This window comes from Arachis stenosperma, chromosome 9 (genome assembly GCF_014773155.1).
Source record: "Arachis stenosperma cultivar V10309 chromosome 9, arast.V10309.gnm1.PFL2, whole genome shotgun sequence".
NCBI lineage: Eukaryota > Viridiplantae > Streptophyta > Magnoliopsida > Fabales > Fabaceae > Arachis > Arachis stenosperma.
The window spans coordinates 37,870,586-37,877,927 of NC_080385.1; the positions used below are offsets into that span (position 1 = coordinate 37,870,586).

At 37.4% G+C, this 7,342-nt stretch overlaps 1 long non-coding RNA gene across 1 annotated transcript; it reads right to left on the reverse strand.

Annotated features, from left to right (window-relative positions):
- Nucleotides 1–2,180: 2,180 nt before the first annotated feature.
- LOC130950980 (uncharacterized) lies at nucleotides 2,181–7,049 on the reverse strand. Its single transcript, XR_009073789.1, has 3 exons — nucleotides 5,288–7,049; nucleotides 4,457–4,558; nucleotides 2,181–3,392 (listed from the first exon to the last, which is right to left on the reverse strand). It is a non-coding gene; the product is annotated as an uncharacterized LOC130950980 (long non-coding RNA).
- Nucleotides 7,050–7,342: the final 293 nt, after the last annotated feature.

Below are 7,342 nucleotides of genomic sequence, written 5' to 3' on the forward strand. Positions count from 1 at the left end.
GAGGTCTCTGAGGTTGGTCTCTCCACCCAAAATTTGGGTGATTTCTCCATCCTTGATTGTATGTCTGAGAATAGGAGACATTATTGGGATTTCTAGAACCACTCCCCATGTAATTGACTTGTTCAGAAGAGGATTGAGCATAATTATAATTATCATTTTGCACTAAATTTCCTGCCATGTCATAGGAGACCTCTTGAGGTGGATTTTGGGTGTTGATAGCTGAGACTTGCATGCCACCCATGTGTTGAGTAAGTAGACTTATTTGTTGAGACATAAGCTTGTTCTAAGCAAGAATAGCATTAAGAGCTTCTACTTCCATGACACTCTTCTTCTGAGGAGCCTCAGAGTTCACAGGATTCATGTTAGATGAGTATAAATATTGGTTGCTAGCAACCAATTCAATAAGCTCAATAGTCTCCTCCGGTGTCTTCTTCTTATGCAATGAACCTCCTGCATAATTATCTAAGCACATGTTGGACATTTCACCCAAACCTTCATAAAAGATATCTAGTTGGGTCCACTTGGAGAACATGTCTGGAGGACATTGCCTAGTCAGTAGCTTGTATCTCTCCCAAGCTTCATATAAAGTTTCACCATCATTCTGCATGAAGGTCTGAACCTCCACCCAAAGCATAGTCAGCTTCTTTGGTGGAAAAAATTTAGTTAGAAACTCAGTAACAACCTTGTTCCAAGTATCCAGACTCTCTTTGGGTTGGGAATCTAGCCATAGCTTTGCTCTATCTTTTAGAGCAAATGGGAAGAGCATGAGTTTGTATACCCCTGGGTTCACTCTATTTGTCTTCACAGTATCACAAATCTGCAGAAAATTAGAAATAAACTGATTTAGGTCTTCGTGGGGAAGACCATGATACTGCCAGTTTTGTTGCACCAGGGTGACCATTTGTGGCTTCAACTCAAAGTTGTTCGTAGCTATAGGAGGCACCACAATACTTTTTCTATAAAGATCTACAGTAGGAGAAGAGTAATAGCCAAGTACTCTCCTTTGTTGCTCATTCCCGTTCGGATTTGCCACATTGGCATTATCAGCATTGTTAGGATCCATAGTGGATTCTGCAGCCTTGCAAAGTCTAGCTTGTTGTAAACGCTGCCTGAAAGTCTTTTCAGGTTCAGGATCAAAGTCTAAGAGATGTTCTTTGTCTCTGTTCCTGCGCATAAATAAACAGAAGACAAGAAAAAATGGAACTCTCTACGTCAGTGTGCAGAGAATTCCCAGTGAGGTAACCTAAACCAGAAAATACCAAACTTAATTTCAAAAATTACTAAAAATATTTGTGCTATTAAAATATTTTTTCTCTTTTTTTCGAAAATATTAAAAATAGATTTTAATAAAATTAAAAATAAAATGCCTAATCTAAGCAATCAAACAACTAATAGTTGTTAATCACTATCAATCCCCGGCAATGGTGCCAAAAACTTAGTACGGGATTTTATAACCTACAAATTGACCGGCAAGTGCTCCGCGTCGTACCATGTAATACCTCATGTGAGTGAGGATCGATCCCACGAGGATTGATGGATCAAGCAACAATGGTTGGTTAAACTACTTAGTTAGGCAAACAGAAAAAAGTGTTGGATGTTCAAAGAGCATTAAACAATAATCAAGAATATCAGAATGCAAGCAGTAAAGAAGTTGTGAAATATATTTGGAGAAACAGTTAAGGCTTCAAAGTTATCTATTTTCCGGATTGACTTTTCTTATTAACTATTTTAATCATGCAAGATTTAATTCATAGCAAACTATATGTGACTAGACCCTAATTCCTTAGACCTGATTTAATTCATAGCAAACTATATGTGACTAGACCCTGATTCCTTAGACCTTTCTAGTCTCCTCTAAAATTCATTAACTGCCAATTCCTTGGTCAATTAATTCCAATTAGAAGCTGCATGACCAAATTCCAGTTTATATGCCACAAAAATTCTAATTACCTAAAGATAAGAGGATTATATATCACGTATCCCGTTAAATCCAGATAATTAGAATTTAGGAGAAATTATTTTCAAACTATTGTTCAAGTAAAGAGCTTTTCCAAGTTATACAAGAACTCAATTAGAACATTGGTCATACTTCCGTTCCATCCAAATTCATAAAGTAAAGAACGAAAACAATTCTTGAAATATAAATCAAAACATGAATTAAAATAGAAAAATAATAGAAAAATAATAGTATCAATTCATACAATAGACAGAGCTCCTAACCTTAACAATGGAGGTTTAGTTGCTCATGACTCAGAGAAAAATAAGGATTTAGGTCAACTGGAAGTATGAAATATTCATTGGTATAGAATCCTAATTTCTTTTATATCTAATCCTAATTTTCAAAACTAAAAAATATATTTTTCCTATTAAAAAATAAAGATTAAATTTAAATCAGAATTAATTATGGCAATCAGCAAGTCTTCAATTGATGGATGGGGACCACTTGATTCCTTCACTTTGCAGCCTCTGATCTGTGCCTTCTAGGTTGAAAACTGGGTCAAAAGCAGCCCAGAAGTCACTGGGGGCGAATTCTGAGTTTGCAATACGTCGCGCATGTCATGCGTACGCGCCAGGTGCGCGTGCGCGCTGATGGACTTTTCGCCATGTGCACGTGCACGCCCTTTAACCCCATATCAACTATGGCGAATTGTATATCGTTGCGAAGCACCGGATGTTAGCTTTCCAATGCAACTAAAACCGCCTCATTTGGACCTCTGTAGCTCAAGTTATGATTGATTGAATGCAAAGAGGTCAGGCTTGACAGCTTTGTGATTCTTTCCATTTCCATCAAATCCAGCCAAATGCTACCTAAAATAAACATAATTGCACAAGACTCAAAGTAGCATCCATAGTGGCTAAAAGATAATTAATTCTTGATTAAACTCAATAATTTAAGTGCAAATTCACTAGGAAAAGATAAAAAAGATGCTCACGCATCATCTAGGCAGAAGGTGGAGGATATGCTCTATAGTCTCCTCAGCCACTGAAATCTTTTGGTCTCAGAGGTGAACTACGTTGAGGTCTGCATTGTAGTAGTTGACATAAAACTCCCAGACCCAGGACGTGTTCATAGCCACAAGATCCCTTTCTAAGAACCCTTATTCTCTATCATTAATCTGAGTTTCGGTTTACTTTTTTAGCTCTTCGAGAATCTGGAGTTTTCTTTCCACGTGTAGATTGCGCTCTTTAAAAGTTGGGAACTTTAGCTCGGAGTAAAGGTTGTTGAACGTGTATAGATCAGTGGGAGGTAACTCTGATCAACTCTGTCTCTCTCAATGATATGTTTTACAGACTGTAGCCCATCATCCGCTGTAGTAGCGGGCTGTGTCGTTCACTTTTGTTTACCTGAACTAGACGCCCTTGCTTTGCCCTTTCCTTTCTTATCCGTCATCCTAAAAAAGAATAGAGAAAACAGGTATGTAAAGTGTATTCAAAAGGCAAGTAAACCAAAGTAATTATGACAAGCAGGCAAGAAGTGAGGGACTGAGATAAGGAACAACAAAACTATGAAGTGAACGGATTAAAGTAGAATTAACTTGGAATGTGAATGAAAATAGGAATCAAAGTCGATTAGAATTCACATTCCAAACAGTTATATCCAATGAAAGTTAGGTCACTTGCCCGTTTAACAGAAGAAAGTAAGAACAATGTTGCTATGCACTAAAGAAAAAAGAAAAAAAAGAATTAGTTGGAAAATGAAAAGAAAGGTAAAAGTGTCAGTTGAAAAATAAAAGTTAGGGAAAAAAGAAAGTTAAATGTCATGTGCATAGCAAGCATGATTCTTAAGCTATAAAGGTTTTCAAAAAGTTTCAAACAGACAAGCGATATTCAACTCCACACAATGTGCATTATGCTAAAAATGATCAATTCAAGTCATGTGTAGTGCATACATTTAATCAAATAAAGTTTAATTGTTACAAGCAAGGTTTTAAAAACCGGACCGGTCATTGAACCGCTCTAGTCACTGGTTCACTGGTTTATTGGTCTAACCGGTCTAACCGTGGTTCAACCGGAAAAACCGTTCCTTAATAAAATATTATAAATAAACATCATAAAATATCTTTCAAATTTAAAACCCTATATAAAATATCACCAACTAAATGTAATTAATCATCAAAATACTCAAATTTACAGCAAATATGTTGACATTTAACATAATTATACTTTCTTTAAAAATAGTTGGATTGAATTGCAGTGCACAAGTTAAAAATAGAGAATATAGCGTTAATGTAGCTAAGTAAAAAAGTAAAACAAAACAGGATTCTTACGCTTGTAGGCTTCAATATAATCATTACCATACAGAAGAACTTTCTTGAAGGGATTTATAGCAACCAAAATTGTACAAGATATGATTAACAAGGTTAAATTAAAAGAACACTTTCCAGTTGTCTCACTGAGTCCAGCTAGATGGAACAAACATCACTGTGTACTATGGTAATTCTAGATCAAATCTTACTTTTCCATCAGGCAGTAAAACAACAGACTCAGTTCCAGAAGATGTTATTATCTTCACCAGCTCCCAATTCCCATTTGAAAGTTGAAGCCAACACTAAACCTTCTGAAACAATGAACTTCAGAAGTAAGGGAAAGAAATAGAAAATTCTAAACTATCCATGTCTTACTAATAATGAGAACAGAAAAATTCAATCTCTTGAACTCAATAATTATCATCAGTAAACTGATTCAAAGCCTAGAAGCAGAGTAAATTAAAAACATGAGGCATATAATCAATCAAAAGATCAATTGCAAATTTTTTAACAAGAACAGCAGTTAAGAACAATGAAATTAATAAATCATTCACAAAATTAAAAACAGCAGCAGCATTCAGCAACAAACACTTAGCATTCAGCACAAACAGCATTCAGCAACAAGACCATATCTGAACTCAACAATCAGCATTCAACAAAAAACATTACAAAACATTAACCAATAATCACACTAAACCTCCAACCAGCAACCAGCAATGACAAAATAGCAACAAACATTAGTACATTCATAAACACTCCAAAATAGTGATGACACTAAACCTGCACCCAGCAACCAGCAATTACAAAACAGCAACATTATCAAACATTACAAAACATTACACACAAATTTGAACAAAAATTCCAGAAATTAAAAAGAACAAGAACAAAGCATTCAGAAATTAAACAGAGCCATCACTTATCAGTAAACAGAGCAAATTAAAAGGAAGAAGCGAATGCGAAGCAAAATTAAACAAACCCATCAGTAACCAGAAACAAAATTAAACAAAGCCATCACTCATCACTCATCAGTAACCACTAACCATGGCAAAATTAAAAGGAAGGAGCGGATGCGAAGCAAAATTAAACAAACTAACAGAGCCAGGGATGGGGGCAAGGAGAAGGAGAGAAGGGGGCAAGGGGCTCTCAGCGCTACCGAAGCTTTGTTTATTTTTTCTGGGTTGTAAACGAAATGGCGACGAGACGACAGCGAGCTGCTCCAAGGCTTGAACAGAGAAGCCAGGGATGGGGATGACGTGCCGCGCTAGAATAGAGGTCCTGGGTTTTGGCTCGGGAAAGGGGGAAGGAGGAACCCACAGAGGCGCCGACAACCACGCACGGCGGTAGTAGAATCGTTGAGGAGGAGGCTAGGGTTTTGGTTTGTCAGTATTGTGAACTTTGCTTTAGAAGAGGATGACATGAGTGTGGCATTCACGAATGAGAGAGGGGTGTTGGGGGAAGGGGGTGACTGGGTGAGAGTGACGCGTTGCTTTTCCCTTTTTTCTTTTTTCCAAAAAACTCCAAACGGCGTCGTTTTTAAGGAACCGGTCGGTTTCCGGTTCGATCCAACCGGCCAGTTCTGGTCCGGTTCAACGGTTTTTAAACGGTTCTTGACAGAGCGGTTATAGACAGCGGACCGGACCGTTTTGGTTGCCGGTTCCCGGTTAAACCGGTTCGACCGGCCGGTCCGGTCCGGTTTTCAGAACATTGGTTACAAGTGCATATGCACAAGCCAATTATGATGAAATAGATAAGAGTAATAGTAAAACAACATTTTTCATCATCAATGCGTTCAATGATGAAAATGCGAAATTCAAATGTTTGATCATTTAAAAACTTTAAAATGCTTACTTCAACGCATTTAGTTGAAATGAATGGAAAACGGGCATTGAAGCAGAAATTAGACCAAAACCATCAGTAAAATCATTGATGCAAATTCAATAACCAATTGGTGCACACGGTCTTATTGACACTTAAAATCGTCAATAGGAAACTTGTATCACTGGTTCATAAAACACAGCTTCACATAAAACAAAATAGCAAGAAATCTTAGCATTCAATAACAAAACAAGAATTTAGGCTACTGGATAGTTGACTAATTGAGCTCAATAAAATCTCAAAGTAACTTCAGTAATATGCTAAACTTAATTAGGCAACCCTATTAAAAAAATATTGAAAACCAAATCAAACACTTTTCAGCATCAACTCAGCAAGGAACCATCATATTGCATTAATTCATTCAATCAACAAATATCCGTATGAATGCTATAGACAAACAAACGCAATTCAGATATCAATTCACAGGCATCAAACAAAGAAATTCAATTGAGTGGAGCAATAATTTCACAATTCAATCTAAAAAACAAGAAAACCATCATCATATAACAAGTTCAAATTCATAAGAATTCAATCCAAACACATTCACCGTAGAAAAATAAACAGACCTAAATCCTCTACATACTATGTTCAACCTACCTAACTACCTAAATCAACTAACAGCGTTCAATCTAAGAAATCTAATCAATCAAGACTAATTAATTAACAAAATAAAATTAAACTGAGCAGAAACAAAGAAATGAAAGTAATCTGAAAATGTAGAACAAAGCAAAAAAAAGAGGGAAAGGAGTGGCAAGGATAGAGCTGTAGCAGTGATGGCCGGCCAAAGAAGGTGGCATTGGCAGTAGTGACGGAGAGGGGAAGAAAACAGGGGAGTGCCCTGCAAGTGCTGCCATGGACAGGGGTGAACAAAGAAAGGAGAAATGGGAAAAAGGGAAGAGAAATGGAAGAAGGAAATGAGGAGAGGGAGTTGGTGGCGGCTCTGGGCAGTGACAATGGTGGTCGCCGGTGGCGTGAAGGAAGAAATGGGGGTTGATAAGTGAAGGTGTGGTGAGAGGAAGAAGAAGTCAAAGAGGGAAGGAGGTAAAGGATGAATGGTGGCCGGCGGTAACACAAGGGTGGCCGACGGTGGTGCTGGACCGGAGGTGAAGAGTGATGAAGGTCGGGAGAAAAAGGGATGTCTGATAAGAAGGGAACGTTGGGGAAGAAGGGTTTATACGAACATAATTAGGGCATTCACATAATATGGGGTTATCATGAAG